Here is a 20,362-nt window from a genome sequence, read left to right as displayed (position 1 = left end):
AAGTGGAGCCCGACACCGACAACCCAGTCGTGCTGTTCGGACACCCGATCGATCCCTTGAGGTCTGCGCCAGCCCTCAACCAGAGCACCTTGGTGACCCCAGAAGCGCTTCGTCGCCTTTTGGAAACCCATTCCAACGGGATTTGGGCCAACAACCCCCAGGATGGTCATCACCATCTCCCCGACCCTGCAGCACCTCAGCCTCAACCAGCGAATCCCGACGGTGAGAACCGTGCAGAAGCATCGGCGTCCGCAAGGCCAGCCCACATAGACATTAACAAAGTAGACTAAGTCGCTCAAAGTTGTATCGAGCCTTAGTTTTTCTACGCTTTGTAATGTGTGGCCTTGTATCGCTTTTGTTGCATGCTGTCTGTTTGAGCGCTCTTATTTTTGGAGTAGTAGCTATGCATGTGTACGTTGGCGTACAGTTGCATTTTTTTTTATATTTCGGGCGCAGCTACCTAGACCAACCCCGTCGGCGCCCACAGTAATGCGTCACCTTTATGTGATGTGTATATCTGTGGCTTTGACCCAAGTACAGGATCGGCAGCCAGTTACCCTTCACCCCGGTAGATATCCCAGCCCCGGTGCTATATAAAGGCCACTTCGTGACCTTGCCGAGCACCCCTCACCTTTGTGCACAGCACCCACAGCCATTCCTTGCCATGTCGACCCCCAGCATTTATCTGAGAACCCCAGACGCAACCCCGGGTAGCTTTGTCAAATTATTGTGGGACTTTACCTGCAGTACTATGAGTGCCACCCGTCCACCCCAGTACGAGTTGATCAAATCGAGGATCACTCCATCCACCTCGAAATATTGGGCAGTGGTGCACATCCCTCCCGCCTACCCAAACCAAGACCCAACGGAAGTCTCCTTCGTGGGGAAATCCATGCCGACTCCGCATATGGCCATAGAAGCTGCTGCGTACGAGGCGCTCACTCGTCTTCGATTCGCAGTGCCCTATGCCAGCGAGCGAGGATACTATTATTTTCCGAGTCGTGCAGCACCCGGAGAAGTTGCATCTTTTCCCGGTGGGCGCATTGAGAGAGATCCAGTACTGGCCAACCTTGCCCAGTACGTCATCGCTCAGGAGCGTTTAACTCAGCGAGTAATGGGTTATCTCCAGAGCCTCGCTGATTTAAATCCTCGGATCGCTATTGGCAGACCACTGAGGCCTGACCAAGAAGGACGCATTCATCGACTGGTCAACCCGCTTCCCCCGATAGAAGAGGAGTGTGCCCCAGTGCCAGAGGCGTTTTCTCAGGACCCTGTCGCTTTACCGTTTTCCTTGTAAGCGCCTCCGATGTATTTATTGTCCAGTACGTGTATTTATGTGTTGCAGCATGTTCGTAAAATCCTTGTGCAAACGGATCCGATTTTCTTTAGTTCCTGTTTTGTGAGCAGTGTTACTGCTGTTAGTTTTGTTTTAATTATTTCTTCTCTCGCAACATGTTTTTCGAGGAGATTTCTTTCTCCGAGTCACTGCTGCGTATATATTTTCACGACATAGATTTTTTTATTCACGCAGCATCGTAGCAGCAAACTCTCCGCAACCACCACTCGACCACGAGCACTGTTACAAATCCGTGAGCACATTTTTTTTCGCCTATCTAACCACACTCGAGGACACCACAGTCTCAGTGAGAGAGACTTGTGAGTGTTCATTCGAGCGCAAGCTGCCCCGGCACTCCGACAGCAGTCAGCCCCGATGCCGCGTCTAATCCACATGATCGCCGCCACCGCGAAGAGCTAACACTCGTGCGGCAGCATCACGACGATCATCCAGGATCATCGCGCACAGGAGCACGGAGAACCCCAGCAGCACCGCCAAGCCTCCACACACCAGGACCACATACCAGTCCGGCATTGCCTCCGCCATTAGAGCCTCGGCTCGAGCTCCTACCAGCAGCTATGGAGGAGAAGGAAGGAGGAGTGGAAGCGAGGCCGGGTGTGAGGAAGAAGAGAGGAGCACCGCAAGCGTTTTATAGCCCGAGATCGGTGCACGGTGGGCGAGGTCCACCAGCGCCACTCGTCGCTCGGCCGCCGGTGTTCGGAGGCGAGTCCGCGAGCAGTGCCGACAGCGCCCTGGCCCGCGAGGTGAGTGCACGCTGCACCGGCAGCTAGCACGCCGCGCACTACCACGGTACGGCCTCGATGCCCTACGAGCTAGGCATCGCCGGTGGAGGAAGCGCGGGAGAGCGCGCGAGAGAGAAGAGAGAGCCAGAGGAAGGAGAAGAGGCCGACAGTGGGCCCTGGGCCCACCTGTCAGCCAGAGAGAGCACTGTGCTCTCGGGTGCGACCAGCGTATTTTAGTAATTTAGAATTTATTCTAAATTACTGTATCCCGTAGAAATATCTCGTTTTCCCCAACCGTGGATTTTTCCACACCGCGCCAGTGTACCACACTGTGGTTTTACACCACTTATTGCCCTCTCACTGTAGCCGTTTTGTTTTTGTGCATTGAAGGATTTCTTTGATAAAAACAAATTTTTATTTCAAAACAATTCTTGATCAAAACAGCTTTTAACAAATCTCGAGGACGAGATTTTTTCTTAAGGGGGGTAGTGTTGTGACACCCAAAATTTTGGCCTTGTTTTTATTTATTAAAATGTTGCCAGGAAATAAAACTTTTCCAATTGTCAAGTTTTACCTTTTGTGATTTTTGGATTTATGCCTCTAGTGGGAAACTCTCAAAAGGAATTGTTGGACTTGATTTTTTTTCTATAATAAAACAATTATTTATTCAGTGGATTCAAATGTTGCAAGATTTATTTTCTCAAAACTTTGCTCTTATAAAATGATTTCCTTTGCATTTGGAGCCCAGTTGCACTACAACCATTTGATAAATGCTTCTAAAAATTCCACCAAAATTTGGGGATGTCATGTGATGGTTCCACATCACTTTTATGCAAAATACCTTCTGGCCATTGGAGATTTTGAGCTCTTCACCAACTTTTCCAATCTGGTCCAGTAGGCACTTTTGCACTGCAACCCATTTAAATATTCTTCTAAAAATTCTTCCAAGTGTTTGGAGATGTCAGTGGATGCATACATTCATCTTCAAGCAAAAACCCAGTGATGTTCTTTGAAAAATTTGAGTGGATCAACCTCTTTTGCATTCTGACCCAATTTGGTGATTTGTACTGCAACCTTATTTTTCCTTTGCTCTAGTGACCCTGAGCTTTTTCCTACTTGTAGCCCTCCCTACCAAACTCTTAAGTCCAGGAGATTGGGCTCATTGGAGGTTTTGAAATGCATGTTCTAAACCCTTTTTCTTTCTGCCCAAAACTGGAGTTTTGCAAAGCTTGCACTATCAACTTTCTGTTTTTGCCAAACAAATCCTACCACCATCTCCTGCATCTAGAGAGACACTGATCTGGAGATTTTGGCCACTCCAAGAGTTATCTAAGTGCATATGGCATTCTGTCGAACACCTGGTGTGCACAGCCACTTTTGGCAAGCTCTCTAGTTTGCATTGTGGACTTGAACTCCTGACCTATCCACATTGTCCACTGAGTGTCTTGCTACCCCTACCTCCATCCTGTGCAGTGCCAGCTCCACCCTCGAGCTCTAGAGCGCACTGGCATTTCATCGAGCAGGTGCCGTGCGTGCTCTGGGCGCGCCCAGAGCGCACGTTTTGCACGCGCGCGCACTACGCCGACACACCGCACTACCGCACTCGACGCGACCCGACCCTGGCCCCTTCTGCATCGCTGAACCGCGCACTAGCCGCCCCCTGCTCCACGGTACCTCTAGCGCCCTGCTGCGATGCTGGCCGCGCCCTTGGCGGCACGCCAGCGTCGGCAGCGGATTCCGCCACGGACGGCGCCGCCCAAACCACCAGCGCGCGCCAGCTGCCTCAGAGCACAGGCCGTGCTTATCCTCCCGCTCGTCGCAACGCGTTCGTCCACGATGCCCTGCATCTATAGGAAAGTGGTCGCCGGCGATCTTATCCTCTGCCGCCGCGGAGCCAGCCTCGTCACGCTATAAAAAGGGAACCCCGAGCCCCTCCGAGCACTCACGCGACATCAGACCCTCTCCGCAGAGCTCCCCTAGCAGTAGATTGACCGGAGAGGACCGTCCTCCCCAACTCCGGCCAGCTCGGCCGCCGCCAAGCCCCGGTGCGATTCGTCGCAACCAGCCACCCTTTCGCCCAACCAGCACCACCAAGAACTCCCCCGTAGTCTTGCGGAGCTGCCCCGCTGCTCATCTTCGGTCGGAGACCACCGGAACACCATTGTCACTTCACCACCGTAGCTTTCCTCCGCCGCGGAGCTCGCCGCCGGCGATTCCTGCCACCTCCGTCGACCCAACCACCACCCAAAGGACCGCCTCGGTCCTGCCGTTCCATCCCCGCCCTTGGATGCCCGTGAGGTGCTGCCGTTCGTCGACGGCGATCGCCGGAGCCCCGCTCCCGTCGGGCAGGAGGGAGGAGAAGGAGGGAAGAAACGGTCAAACCTGACCAGTGGGCCCTCTGGACCCACTGTCAGCAACTCGCACGTCCGCCCTCTCTCTGTTTAAGTGAAGGCGCAAACTCCCAAGTGCGTTTCTCTGCTGCGTAAGCGTATTTCCCTCGAAGCGTTTTCCTTTTTCTGATTTTAATAAAAACAGAGTTTGACCAAACTTTGACTGGCTATAACTTTTAAAATAAAACTCCAAATGAGTTGATTCTTTTTCCTACCTCTCTCAAATTTCATCTAGTGTATTTTAAGATTTATTTCAAAAATATTTGAGACAACTTTTGGTACTGTGTTTGAAATATTTGTATTAGTGTATTTTGCAAAATAGGATTTTTGGAGGAAAAGGAAAGCTTCCAATAAGTGCATCCTTTGCATACTCTTGAAGGCAAGCATTTCTGAACTCTGGCATAATATTTTGTTGTGGTGTTTGGATGCGATCACAACACCTTTTTTTCCACTTGGAGTGTGTGATAGTTTATGTATCGATATGGTCTCGTGCATGAGTGCACTTTGGAGTTGTTTTGTGCTCAGCAAGGATACACTAGTGATCTGGGTCATCCTCGTGAGCTTCTCTTGCACACCGGTAGGAAGCCGGGAAAGTCGTGGTCTTGGGTAGACACGAGCTTGTCCCTAATCCCTCGTTGAGACGAGTATGCCCGGCATAGCATGGTGAGGCTCGAGGAGTGGTGATTTATTTCACTAGTGGTAATGTTGTCAGTAGATGCTTGGACCACCTGAGTCGGCTGTAGACCGAGTCTTGATCAATAGCTTCCTTCTTTGTCGGTACCACCACTTGTCCCTGCAGGGGACAGGGTATGGTTCAGTAGGTTGTCAACCCCTTTCCAAAGCACACACCGTACAGAGAGGCCGTGATGAGGGTCCCATGGCCATGGATTAAAGCCAGTCATCCGGTCCGGGGGCATGGGTGTTTCGGTTGTAGCCGAAGGGGATAGCTTCCCCAGTTTGCGCGCGGTATAAATTTTGTGATCCCATGCTACGTCGAGGTTGTAGCCTCCCCACTTAGAGTTTTGCTTGGCAGGTGTCGTGGGTGATTCCAGACACTGGTGAGTTAAGCTGGTGTGTGCAGGACAGGCGTGTTTTCCATCAAAAGACCGTAGACGGAATTAGTCCCGAGGGACTGAGTAATCCTGTTACTCGTGGAAAATGGTACTCCCTCTGCAGAGGATATATCCTGTTGGATAGTCATGTTCTTGAGTAAGAACCATAGTCTGAGTTGAATCTCTATAGCGGTATTCGGATGGAGGACGATTTAACTAGATCTCGGTAACGGTATTCGGATGGAGACACGGTTTGACTAGACCATGTTATCGGTTTTCGGATGGAGACACGGCTAACTGGATCGTAGTATCGGTCTTCGGATGGAGAAATGACTGTACTATATATTGTTTATGATTGTGGCACATGTAGATTTTGATCCTTATTTATTTTTGGACTAACCATTTATATTACGTATATTATTGAGTATCCCTAGGATGGTCCTACCTCCTGGATATTCGCTGTGTTTATTTTCTTATAAGCCCTTTCTGTGGTGTCGCTCAGACGCCCGACTGCGGCATTACTATTCTGCATTTTTCCGCTCGAGGAGTCTTTCAGACACTCGTTTGGCACCTGTATTATTATCCCGCATTTTCCGCTCGAGGAGTCTTTCAGACACTCTTTTGGCACCTGTATGATTATTCCGCATTTTCCGCTCGAGGAGTCTTTCAGACACTCGCTTGGCACCAGTATTACTATTCTGCAGTTTCCGCTCGAGGCGTCATTCAGAGCCTCGCTTGGCACCCAGTATTTCACTTTGAATTATTTTAACCACACATGTGCGTCATGGTTTTTCGTACCTTGCTTGGAGATAAGCATCGCGGTGTCAACCTCGGAACCTACACGTTGATGATTGCAGCCTCGCGAAGATAGGAGTTATCCTGGTCAGCTGTTCTTGTGGGAAATGGAGTCCCATAGGCGCAGATGAACCACAGACCGCTTCCGCCATCAACCACTAGTAAACCAAATGTTGTACTCCTAGGCCTTAATGGTCTTGTACTACATATTTTTGTACTTGCTTGGAATTCTTGTATCAAGTCGGTTCCTCATCAGCTAACAGTAATCCTGGGGCTGGTGAGCACACAGGCCGTTTTTCTGGGAATTTATATCCCAAAATCCGGTCGTGACAGTTTGTGATAGCATTGCCATTGTAGATGATATTAAAAAATTATCGTCTACATTATTGAATGCATCACACACGATCCATAGAAGAAACTGTGTGGCAAAGGCTATCCATCACACACACTTTTTATGTGGTAGACATTTGTGCAAGGTGGCCTAACACAAATAGTTTTCAAGAGGGTGTCATCTGTGATTGTTCATTGATCCAACATGGTTTATTCCTAGAAACTGTGTGCGTTGCCTGATGTCATCGCCCACGGTGTTTTCTCAATAATCATTTGCAATAGAAAAACCCAATTAGTAGGCTAATTGGCCATTAGTAGGCTAATGGTCCTATTATTAATAATCCATTTATTAATCTAATTGACATTTCGTATTAAGCACACAATATATTTCATTTTCAGATTAAGGAAGCATGATTTCATAATTTAAATACATCAGAGTACAACATCATATAGCTTCAGCTATCAGCTACACCATTACACAACTGCACCAGCACCAAGTGTCACATGAAACATCTATAACCTTTCGAAATTAGCATCATAGACGGTACATAGACAAATGAGTCTCATCTGGAAAACTGCTGAAGCGGAAGGCGAATATTGAGCCTTCATTGATGTTGAAGGTCTTTGCAACTTTAGGCCAGTGCATGTGGATGATTGACCGTCCATCCTTCGTCCTCTTCAGGAACACTTCAATATTGAACCGTGGGTGTTGTATGAATATCTTCCTCGCCTCCTGACCATACAGGTGGTTTGAGAGGTAATCATCAGTGTACTGCTTTGGAAAGGCGTGAAAACAAGGATGTGCATAAGTATCTTTCTCTATATTGGAAATGGGGCAAAGGAATAAGAAAGGCCAGTTATAATAGTTAGTACCATGCTGTAGTTTACCAATGTCTTCTTCATTGTGCAGAAAAATATCTTGTTTTATTTTGTCGCTAATTTCTTTATCCTAACAATCTTTCTCAGTTTCTTGACTTGATTGATATTCACGGACAACTCATTTCCCCATATGCAAAAAAGGTCGAATAATGGGTCAAAATCTCTGACAGCAGGACCTATATGTGCAAGACCAAATTCTAAAAAACCTAATATTTAAAAAGAAGAAGTGGACAGCACTACTACAGGATACTGCTAACACGACACTTTGATCAGAGACCCTTTGACAAAACTGTGTGCGATGCATTAATCACAAATGGGGATGTAAAAAAACCGTCAAAAAAGATGCAAAACGTTTGCGATGGAGAGATATCAAACACGGTTCATATTTTATTTACGTGTGCGATGCTGGGCATATGGTTGATCCAGCAGAACTATTTGCAATGAGGAAGAACAACAGAAACGGGCAGCCATATCAATGTGTGTGCGATATACGGCATACAGTTTGCTTCGATGAACTGTGCGCTATTAGGGAATGCAACAGAAATGGTTAGCCAGATCGAGGTGTGTGTGATATACGGCATACAGTTCAGTCGGACCAACTATTTTAGATTAGGCAAGAGAACGGAAATGGTTCATCTTAACAAGATGTGTGTTATATGCGGCATTTGAGATGAGCCAAAAGAACACAAACGATTCATGTAAACCAGATGTGTGTGATACGCAGCAAACAGCCCACTCGGATGAACTGTTTGCGATGAGAAATTATAACACAGACGGTTACTATAGTAAGTTCATGTGAGATTCTATTCGTACAAAAAACTTCGAAAATGCAAACTAGTTGCTTGCGGCAGCTAGGAGTATCGCACACGATGCGTCTGCGAGTACTCGTGTGCGATGATTAGTAAGTTACACATAATGAATGGCCACAAGGGTGATATGCTGATCATGGAGTATGAGAAGACCGTTGTCGGAAGGCCGCTGGCTCAGCCTTTTAGCTTATATTTTATTATAATTGTATGCATAAGTAGGTCATGAGTGTTTTGTGCCTTGCCGCATGTGGAATTTTAAATTATCCTGAATATGTAAGACAATTATTAAGCAGTAGGAGCTAGTCGATGGCTTGATGGAGCTGCCGAGATCAGCCATGCCTCGGTTGACAAGGCGACCGGCCTCATCGAGCAACTCATGGGTGGCAATGCGAAGCTCCTCAAGGTACTCGCTGAGAAGGAGAAGGAGGCCGCCGGCTGGAAGATACTGCATGAGCAAAGCAGTGCCTCGGGGATGACGCTGACAGCGGTCACCGAGAAACTAATGGGTGACATGAGGAAGCTCTGGATCGAGTGTGAGCAGGAGGTGGAGGAATCCGTGGCTGCTTTCAAGCAAAGTCATGAGGAAATGAAGAAGGAGCTGGAGGATGTCGTCGCACGACGATCCATCGACGAGTAGAGACAGTAGCGATCCAGATCGTTGTCTACGATTTCCTTCTTCTCTTGACCTCGTGTCTTCCAGGCTTTGCCGCATGTGGCATTTTAAATTATCCAAAATATGTAAGACAATTATTATCCGCACCATTGTAGATTTGTCGTCGTATTATCCGTTGCCATTTTATTTGTGGTCATATTATCCGTTGCCCTAATTGGCAATTTAAATTAGGCCGAAATACGAGTTGAAAGCATGAACAAAGCAAATGCTACCATGGGATCACAAGCAAACACCCTCCGTCCAGGTGCTTTAATGAACCCATTAATGAAGAAGCTGTGAGTGAGGCGGGCGGCGGCTAGTGCATGGCGGTCAAAGTGCTCGCTTCCAGGTGAGCATGGGCGGCCTTGCTGCTCGCACGTGTCCCGCCGAGCCTGCGAGGTGGACAGGACGCATGTGTCCCGTCGAGCCTGCGCGGCGTACTTCTCGCGCTCATCACGTCTAATCAAACAGTTGCACACACACCACCGAGTATGGTTAAATTTTGACACGGTTCATATAATACAACCGTTTGCGATATTAACGTGTCAGCTTTTTGTTTCAAAAAGGACTTCGTTGGATACTAATGTGTGCGCCTCTTCTCAAACTGGACGATTTTTTTACCACGGCATATATGTGCCATGTCATGAAACCATGCCAAGTTTCATGTCTTTGGGGTGAGTTTTTGATTTACTGGGATTTAAAAACCAAGATTCTCAATGTTTAGGGCGACGACAAGTTTGATTCATTCCCATTCCTTAAATGAGACCTAAACATGCACCAAATGACACATGTATGATTTCCCACCCATTTTCCTTCACTGGACCATGTGCTCGTAGTTAAAATTTGAATTGTTGACTACATTAAGTGCGTAGAAAACTTAATTAGTAATATATACAATGGCCAAACGAACCCTGAACAATTTCAAATTTCAGCACGACACTCCTGTTATTCTATGTTGCCTGTAGAAAACAAAGTTCATGGCGAGAAGAGGCAGTGATTATCGTTTCGCCCACTGAAACACGAGGGTTGTGAGAAGCTTCGGTTTGTAAGAGGCTTGTAATGTAGCTTCGCCCAAATTGGATAATTATATGTACCATGTAGTGACACCCTGCCAAGTTTCATGATTTCCTGGTGAGTTTGGGATTTACAGAGATTTAAAAACCAAGATTCGCAATGCTTGTGGCCAAGGTAGGACGGCAAGATGGTTGAATTCATTCCCATTCGTTCCATGGGACCTAAACATGCACCACAAGGACACATGTATGTTTTTTCAAGCCATTTTGGTGCACTGGAGCATGTATTTGTAGTTCGGATTTGAATTATGGACATTAAATGACTAGAAAACTCAATTAATGAATAAAAAGGGTCAAACGAACCCTGAATAATTTCAGAGTTCAGCGCGAATATCCCGTTGTTCCGTGTTGTGTGTAGAAGAAAATACGAGGCTAGAAGAAGGAGTGATTATCATTTGGCCCACAAGGAGACACGTTTCCCTATCGAAACCACGAGGGTTCTTGCGACAAGCTCCGGTTTGTAAGAGGTTTGTAATAAAGCTTGGCCCAAATTGGCAATGTTTTTACCACGACATATATGTGTCATGACGTGACACCATGCCACCGTTGATGACTTTCTGGAGTTTTGGATTTATGGGGATTTAAAACTGAGATTCCAAATGTTTGAGTATGAGCCAGGACGCCGGTACGATTGTAATTCGTTCCCATTCCTAGCATGGAACCTAAACATGCACCCAAGGACACATGTACATCTTTTCTATCCATTTTGGTGAACTTGAGCATGTATTTGTAGTTCAGATATGAATTCTGGACATTAAATGCCTAGGAAACTCAATTAGTGCATAAAAAGGCCAAACGAACCCTGAACAAGTTTAAATTTCAGCATGGATATCATGTTGTTCGATGTTGCCCGTAGAAGAAAGTACAAGGTGAAAAGAGGGAGGAATTACGTTTCGCCACAAGGGGAACATGTTTCCCTATCGAAACCACGAGGCTTCTTTGAGTGAAGCTCCAGTTTGTAAGAGGTTTGTAATAAAGCTTGGCCCAAATTGGCAATGTTTTTACCACGACATATATGTGCCATGACGTGACACCATTCCACCTTTGATGACTTACTGGTGAGTTTTGGATTTATGGGGATTTAAAAACCGAGATTCCCAATGTTTGAGGACGAGCCAGGATGCCAGTACGGTTGTAATTCGTTCCCATTCCTGGCATGGGTCCTAAACATGCTCCCAAGGACACATGTACATTTTTTCTATCCATTTTGGTGAACTTGAGCATGTATTTGTAGTTCAGATTTGAATTATGGACATTAAATGCCTCGGAAACTCAATTAGTGTATAAAAAGGCCAAACGAACCCTGAATAAGTTTAAATTTCAGCATGGATATCATTTCATTCGTTGTTGCCCGTAGAAGAAAGTACAAGGCGAAAAGAGGGAGCGATTACATTTGGCCACAAGGGGGACACGTTTCCCTATCTGAACCACGAGGCTTCTTTAAGAGAAGCTCCGGTTTGTAAGAGTTTTGTCATAAAGCTTGGCTCAAATTGGCTATGTTTTTACCACGACATATATGTGCCATGACGTGAGACCATGCCAGCTTTGATGACTTTGTGGTGAGTTTTGGATTTATGGGGATTTAAAAACCGAGATTCCAAATGTTTGAGGACGAACCAGGACGCCGGTACGGTTGTAATTCGTTCCCATTCCTTAAATAAGACCTAAACATGCACCCAAGGACACATGTATATTTTTTCTAGCCATTTTGGTGAACTGGAGCATGTATTTGAAGTTCTGATTTGAATTATAGACATTAAATATTCCTAGGAAACTGAATTAGTGTATAAAAAGGCAAAAGGAACCCTGAATGAGTTTAAATTTCAGCACGGTTATCCTGTCGTTCAATGTTGCTCGTAGAAGAAAATACAAGGCAAAAAGAGGCAGTGATTGTGTTTCGACAACAAGGGGAACACGTTTCCCTATCGGAACCACGAGGCTTCTTTGAGAGAAGCTATGATTTGTAAGAAGTTTGTAATAAAGCTTGGCCCAAATTGGACAATGTTTTTACCACAACATATATGTGCCATGACGTGACACCACGCCTACTTTCATGACTTTCTGGTGAGTTTAGGATTTACGGGGATTTAAAAACCGAGATCCCAAATGTTTGAGGACGAGCCAGGATGAGGTACGGTTGTAATTCGTTCCCATTCCTGGAATGGGACCTAAACATGCACCCAAGGACACATGTATAATTTTTCTAGCCATTTTGGTGAACTAGAGCATGTATTTGTAGTTCAGATTTGAATTATGGACATTAAATGCCTAGGAAACTCAATTAGTGTATAAAAAGACCAAACGATCCCTGAATAAGTTTAAATTTTTGCATGGATATCTTGTCGTTCCATGTTGCCGGTAGAAGAAAATACAAGGCGAAAAGAGGCAGTGATTATCATTTCCCCAACAAGGGGGACACATTTCCCTATCGGAACCATGAGGCTTCTTTGAGAGAAGCTCCGGTTTGTAAGAGGCTCGTAATAAAACTTGCGCCAAAATGGACGGAAAAATTCCTCGACATATATGTGTCATGTCGTGACACCATGCCAAGTTTCACGATTTTCGGGTGAGTTTTGGATTTATTCGGATTTAAAAATCAAGATTCTTCTCACGAAATGTTTTCAAATAGCACACAGTTCACTCACGTAAGCCGTGTACCTACCAAACCGTAGCCGAGACACCCCCCTTCCCCCCTAATGCGCATGTGATCTGAGACGTGTGTTCTGATTGGCCAGAACCCAAATCCCACGGATCATACATCTGCACCGTTGGATGCTCCCAGATCGAACGGCAACCCTCAGCCCTTTCGACAACACATGCAGTACATGGGTAAGCACTGTGCTCATGCGTCGTGCTAGCTCACACTTCCTTCTCTACTACGTTTTCTAAACAGGCTACTGTTTCCCACCACTCCTCTCATCGGTTTCCCGCCTCTTCTCCCATAGGTTTCCCGCTACCAGTGTCAATGCTCATTGGAGGCTAGACGGCGACACACCAGCCATGTAAATATCGCACACAGTTTCTAAAAGCACAAATGTGCGTGATAGGAGGGAGTAGGTCCCATAGGGTGACCAGCATGAAACTCCTTAAAGGCAAGGAGGCAATTCCTATCAGCAAGGTGCTGCTTCCCATCCGCTAGCCTAGTGGAATAGAATGCTGAAGTTAAGCGTGCTCGGGCTGAAGTAGTCCAAGGATGGGTGACCAGGTGGGAAGTTACATATCTCAAGATTCATTTAATCGCCATGACACGGTCATTATAGAAATAAAGAGATAATTATCTCTGTAGTTACCTTATCTTTATAATGACCTGACATGTTGATTATATGAACCTTGGGATCCTTGTTTTGCTAATTTGTAGACTATGTTTTTATAGGTTATTTTTTGCTGTAAAATCACCACGACTGCGCAAGCGCGAGCAAATGGTGGAGGTACTGGCTTAACCATCTGCGATGCAAGTGCACTGTAAAATCACCACGACTGCGCAAACTAAACGCGGGTAAGTTTATTTAGAAATTAGGACAAACCGTGTGCGATAGACCAACTAGCTAGAAATATAAAAACAAACTACCCACCTTGAGCGTCGCAAAAATCGGCGGTTCCGCCACCTTTCCTAATTATCATACACGCATATTCTAATTGGACCATGCGCGATCTTGGGCACTCCCGCCCCGCATCAATTCCTTTACCCAAATTTTAGTAGCGGTCGTACTTCAACCGTCGCCCACACTCCTCCAGCACCGACCTTATAGTAAAATTGCAGTAGCCGAGGCATTTGAACCGTCACCCTCCCTCGTCCACCACCAGCTCCACCCACCATTACTAAAATTTTCAGTAGTCGTGGCGTATCCTCAAACACCACCATCCCCCCTCCACAGTCCCCCACCCGGCTCCCTCCCCCCTCGAAACCTAGCTCGCCGCTGCCACCGGCGCCGCCACCAACCCATGCCGGTCTGCCCGTTCCTCCTAGCTTAGATAATAAAGTTCAGGTTACCCAGCAATTGCCATATCATCGCCCCACTCCCCTGAGTTTTTAGATGAGACCTACGGTGTCCCTCCCTGCCAGATCCATATTCCCTGCTCCGGAATATCGCAGCCTAAGCTCGACCACGTATCCTGGGGAACCCGACGAGCGTTCGGCCAAGAAGAGGTTTATCATGGCCTCTCCGGCGGACATTTGCAAGGTGGCCACCGTTCGCCCCGACTTGTCGATCCCAAAGCAACACGTCACTGCGGAAGCCGGCGAAGACGTTGACTACGTTCCCATGCCGAAGGCTTCATGTCAGCGGGCTTGCGTATTACTGTATCTCGGGAAAGCTGGCTACGACATCAAGCTCGTCGACAGTGACGGCTAAACGCGGGCCATGTCACAGGTTACGTGGTCCATCCCCAACCCCTCTAGTTCAACCACCATCGATCTCTTCGATGCCCCTGCCACTGATCTTCTCCACCATGCGGTCAAGGATTTGCGATCCTTATACGCCACGAGCCCATTTTGTCGTTACGAAAGGACACATTCTACGGCGGTGGCTTGGGATCCTCAATTGCCAAATCAGATTTCATCGACCACGACCACGACCACGAGGAGGGCACCCACAAAGGTTCTTCCAAGGTGAAACAACCCATCTGTGACATCAGAGAGCGCACCATGGGTCTATGCTCTTCCAACTGGAAGGATCCCGTCCATGAAATGTGAGGCAACATCCTATCAGCAAATCTTACCTTTTCTAGCTTGCCAACCCATACCCTTTGTTGTTGTAGCATTTGCCGTGCGGTGCTATAACTGTGCCGTGTTTAATTATTTCAGTTATGCCAAAATGTATTATCAATAGGGGTATGTGATGTTTAAGTATGAATTGTCCACTTCAGTTTCACGAATGACTATATTTGGTTGTTTATAGTGAGTAGATGCCTTGTTTATCTGTGTTAATTCGTTTGTTAGGTTGGTTGCAGTGTGCATTTTTTCCAGTTATCGAGCCGATGCCTTGTTTATACGTATTTGGTTCTTAGTTTGGTTGCAGTGAGCACTTGTCCAGTTATCAAGCAGATGCCTTATTTATTTGTATTTGGTTGTTAGGTTACTTTTTTTAGCATTTGTCCCGTTTTCAAGCAGATGTCTTGTTTATCTGTATTTGCTTGTTAGGTTAGTTGCAGTGAGCATTTTTCCAGTTTTCAAGCATATGCCCTGTTTATCTGTATTTGCTTGTTAGGTTGGTTGCATTGAGACTCTGTCCAGTTTTCAATGGCTATATTTGGTTCTTATACTGATCATTTATGCCTTGTTTATTTCAGTCATTCACAATGTGTTGTTCATTATGTGCAAGTCGGAACTGTGCCGCTCGAATGCATCAATACCAGCTTGAACGGCTAAATTTGGTTCCAATTATGCCTGGTGTAGTTAACACATGCCTTGTTGGTCGAAGTTAACACACGTTAATATCTCTCGCATTGTTGGTCGAAGTGATGGACGTCCACACGGGCCCACGAATATATAGGTCGTCGATGATAACCAAGCGAGGGAGTGTGTCCAAAGACAACCACTGCATACATGTGCCCCAAACATATGTATGGACATGCATGATGCATGCATATATGTTTGAATACCAAAAGCCGCACACCCCGTCCACAGTTGTCACCGCTGCATGGAGTGTATTAGGATTTTGCCGAAGAGCTCCATCGGTGGGAGTGGCGATGCCTGGGCTGGTAAAGCCCCCGCGCAATGCATGAAGCTGGTCGCAGAGGTTGCTGTCACCGCCGACGAGGTCTCCCGCGGGCAACAGCGCGACCTTGACTTCGTCACCGTCGTCATGCCTCCCTAGCTGGAGCCGGAGGTCCACCGCTACTCCGGCAACCACTCCGACTCCGATGGAAATCCGGTTAGTCACCCTCGCCCCTTTTGTTGGGAACATAAATCCTTGGTTATGTTCACCCAGTCCATGAAATCAGAGTAAGATTCGTTAGATCCGTGTAGTGTATTTGATTGTTTGAATGGTATCTATGGTTAGTGATTAATTGATTGTTCTGTACAAATGAATATTTTGCAAATAATCTGACTAGGGTTAGCGTGCTTGCTAATAATTCATAGCCAGATCTTGAGAATTGATTTTGAATGTCCTACATATATGTTTCTGCCCTTTTTTCCAGATCTTGAGAATTGATTTTGAATGTCCTACATGTATGTTTCTACCTTTTTCCAGATTGCTATGTATACAGACGAGGCTCCGGCCAGCGGCGCTGCCGACTGTAGATCCTGCACCCGGCAACGCGGGCAGAAGCGGCCACGCCCCTGGATCTGAGGAACCCATAGAATATCGGGCGGACCGCATCAGCGATATCCCAGGCACCATCCTTGGGGAGATCATCATCCTTCTCCCCAGCAAGGATGGCTACCGCACACAGGTCCTCGCATCTTGGTGGCGCACTCTATGGCACGCCGCACCTCTTAATCTCGACTATCGCCGGCTATGTGTCGTTCATGATTTTGAACTCCACGAAGCCATCATCTCCTCCCACAAGGGCTCCGTTCAACGCCTATGCATCCCAGCATGCTTCCTGTTGCACATACCCTTCATGGTGGACGCCTGGCTGACATCCCGTCAATTCGAAAAACTCCAGCATCTTGAGTTCTACCATTACTATGCAAATAGCTATCCACCAAGCGTTGTAGTTGTGCCCTCACCACCAATGTCCATCTCATGGTTTTACTCCTCTCTTCACACCACCACCCTGGCCCGGTGTCATCTACCAGACAATCTGGTACAAATGATTTGACTCCCACTACTAAAAAAACTCACGCTTGTGGTGGTCAATCTGTTGGAGGCCTAACTACACACCATCATCCACTCCTGTTGCCCTGCCCTGGAGCGCTTGCTGCTTGTTTTTGGAAAAGAAATCTGTATTTGTTTTCTCCAAATAAAGTCGCTTCACCTTGTTAGCATTGGAATTTGCTTTAAAGGAGAGGAGCTCATCATCAAAGACTGTAACGCCCACGATGCGGCTATATCTCCCACGTGTCGAGGCACGACTTAGAGGCATAACCGCATAGTGGTTTTGTCGCAAGAAGGGTCATTTCACACAATCCCATGTAATGAACAAGAATGGGATAAAGAGTTGGCTTACAATCGCCACTTCACACATTACATAAATATCATCATACATCATCCAAAATACAATCATATAGACCGACTACGGTCATAATCCAGATGAAAATAAGACAACCCCAAATGCTAGATCCCCGATCGTCCCAACTGGGCTCCACTACTGATCATCAGGAAAAGACACATAGTAACGACCACGTTCCTCGTCGAACTCCCACTTGAGATCGACGCCATCATCTGCACTGGCATCGTCGGCACCTGCAACTGTTTTTGGAAGTATCTGTGAGTCACGGGGACTCAGCAATCTCACACCCGCGAGATCAAGACTATTTAAGCTTATAGGACAAGGAGGTGCAAAGAGGTGGAGCTGCGGCGGCAAAAGCATATATGGTGGCTAACTTACGCAAATGAGAGCGAGAAGAGAAGCAATGGAACGGACGTCATCTAGCAATGACCAAGAAGAGGTCCTGAACACCTACTTACGTCATACATAACACAGACCGTGTTCACTTCCCGGACTCCGCCGAGAAGAGACCATCACGGTTACACACGCACTTGGTGTATTTTAATTGGGTCAAGTGACAAGTTATCTACAACCGGACATTAACAAATTCCCATCTGCCTCATAACCGCGGGCACGGCTTTCGAAAGATAATACCCTGCAGGGGTGTCCCAACATAGCCCATCATAAGCTCTCACGGTCAACGAAGGATAAACCTTCTCCCGGAAAGACCCGATCAGTCTCGGAATCCCGGTTTACAAGACATCTCGACAATGGTAAAACAAGACTAGCAAAGCCTCCCGAATGTGCCGACAAATCCCGATAGGAGCTGCACATATCTCGTTCTCAGGGCACACCGGATGAACACTACGTACAGCTAAAATCAATCCTCGAGTTTCCCCAAGGTGGCGCTGCAAGTGGCTCTAGTTTGGACCAGCACTCAGAGGAACACTGGCCCGGGGGTTTAAAATAAAGATGACCCTCGGGCTCTAGAAAACCCGGGGGAAAAAGGTATAGGTCGCAAATGGTAAAACTAAGGTTGGGCCTTGCTGGAGGAGTTTTATTCAAGGCGAACTGTCAAGGGGGTCCCATAAATCACCCGACCGCGTAAGGAACGGAAACTCAAGGAACATAATCCCGGTATAACAGTAACTAGGGCGGCAAGAGTGGAACAAAACACCAGGCATAAGGCCGAGCCTTCCACCCTTAACCAAAATATATAGATGCATTAATTAAATAAGAGATATTGTGATATCCCAACATATCCATGTTCCAACATGGAGCAAACTTCAACTTCACCTGCAACTAGCAACGCTATAAGAGGGCTGAGCAAAAGCGGTAACATAGCCAAACAACGGTTTGCTAGGAGAGGATGGTTAGAGGCTGACATGGCTAAACATAGGAGACATGACATAGCAAGTGATAGGTAGCGAGCATGGCAATAGAGCGAACAACTAGCATAGCAAAGATAGAAGTGATTTCGAGGGGTGGTCATCTTGCCTGCAAGATTCTCAGAGTTGTCGAAAACTTCATCCTTGTAAGCGTACTCGACAGGTTCCTCGTTCATGAACTCGTCTCCCGGCTCTACCCAAGACAAGAACACAAACAAACGGAACCACAATCAACAACGAGAAATGCACAAGCAACATGATGCAAAACATATATGATATGCAAGATATGATATGCGATGCATATGCGTGCTCCGGAAGGAAAATGATGAACATGGCAGTAACTTGGCAAACCAAGCATGCCACTAGAAAGATGAGATGATTTTGGTCGAAATCGATATAAAGATCACCGGAATCGGATGCACGGTTTGCAAATGACAAGCAAAACAAGAAAGACACTAATCTGCGATAAACAGCAAGATAGCACCTAAAATGCAACAAGCAACAATGCTACATCACCCCAACATAGCAACAAAGCACATGGTAGTAATCTAAAGGAGATGCTTGACCAAAGATGAACACTGAGCTACAGCTAGTTCACAACATATCAAGCTCAAACAAGCATGGCAAAAGTGCAAAAGATTACAGGTTCACAGACTTGGTGAAAAAACTGGACATGGCAGAAATCAGCATCAGGTAGCAATGTTCAGAGCACGAAATCAACATGCTACAGGAACTCAACATAGCAAAACAAGGCATGGTAATGTTCTACTAAATGCACATGATAAAGGTCCCTTACTGACCATAAGCCAAAAAGGACAAGAAGATATGATGGCAAGCATGTAAACATAGCAAGTTTCGTTATCAGGTTTCAGACTTAGCAGAAAAAACAGAGCATGGCAGAAATATTAATATGTAGGCCTCTTTGTGAGCTTGATGCACTCACTAAAGAGCAATGCATGACAAGCCAAGCATACCTAAAGCAAGATGGCATGTTTAAGAAGCTATCAATGGCAAGAACAATTGCATAGCATGTATGGATCAACTACAATAAGCTTGGCAAAAATGCATATCATGTTAAGAATCTGCCAGAAATATTTTATAGCAAAAGTAGAGCAAGATTGAGTCATGCTATGGTACTCTAAAATTGCAAAGAATTGTAGGAATGTATCAATTACAACTATAGCTACAAAACATCCTTACTGAACATCTCCAAAATATGAATGGATCTCTCTGTATCATCAAGTTTACAAGGCAACAAAATTACAGCAGACAAGGACTTAGTGATAGTCCCTGAAATCAGAATTATTACGGGGCCTACTTTGCATGCTTGTGCTAGTCACCACAAAGATCGCAAAAATACATGGACTACCCCACTGCAAATATGGCATGGCATACTTCAAAACACATGTAGAGCTCGTGCTCAAAAGATGCACAGAATAAATGATACAAAAATGACAAATCTCCAAGTTCTGATAAGAACCAGAGATTAACAGCAACTAGCCCTCTTCCAACGAAGATTTGGGCATCAAGATGACCTCTAATGAACATGGTGCAATTGAACAAAATGAAGAGCATCACGAGGCGAACAATTTGACATATTATATGCGCGAATCGGAGCTACATGCACGAAGTTATAGCATCGGGAACAGGGGCACATGCTGAGAAATGTTTCATGACTTGGAAGAAAAAGAGGGGCTCGGGGGAAAAAGTCAACGCACGTTCGTATCCAGATCGGATCGCCACAGGGGCGGCGCCGGCGGCGAGGGGGACCGGAGGCCGACGGGGAGGGAGGCGACGCCGGAGGCGGGGGTCGCCGG

Source organism: Triticum aestivum, chromosome 2D (assembly GCF_018294505.1).
Source record: "Triticum aestivum cultivar Chinese Spring chromosome 2D, IWGSC CS RefSeq v2.1, whole genome shotgun sequence".
Classification (NCBI taxonomy): domain Eukaryota; kingdom Viridiplantae; phylum Streptophyta; class Magnoliopsida; order Poales; family Poaceae; genus Triticum; species Triticum aestivum.
The sequence above is the reverse complement of the archived record's forward strand: the minus strand, read 5'-3'. Positions refer to the sequence as shown.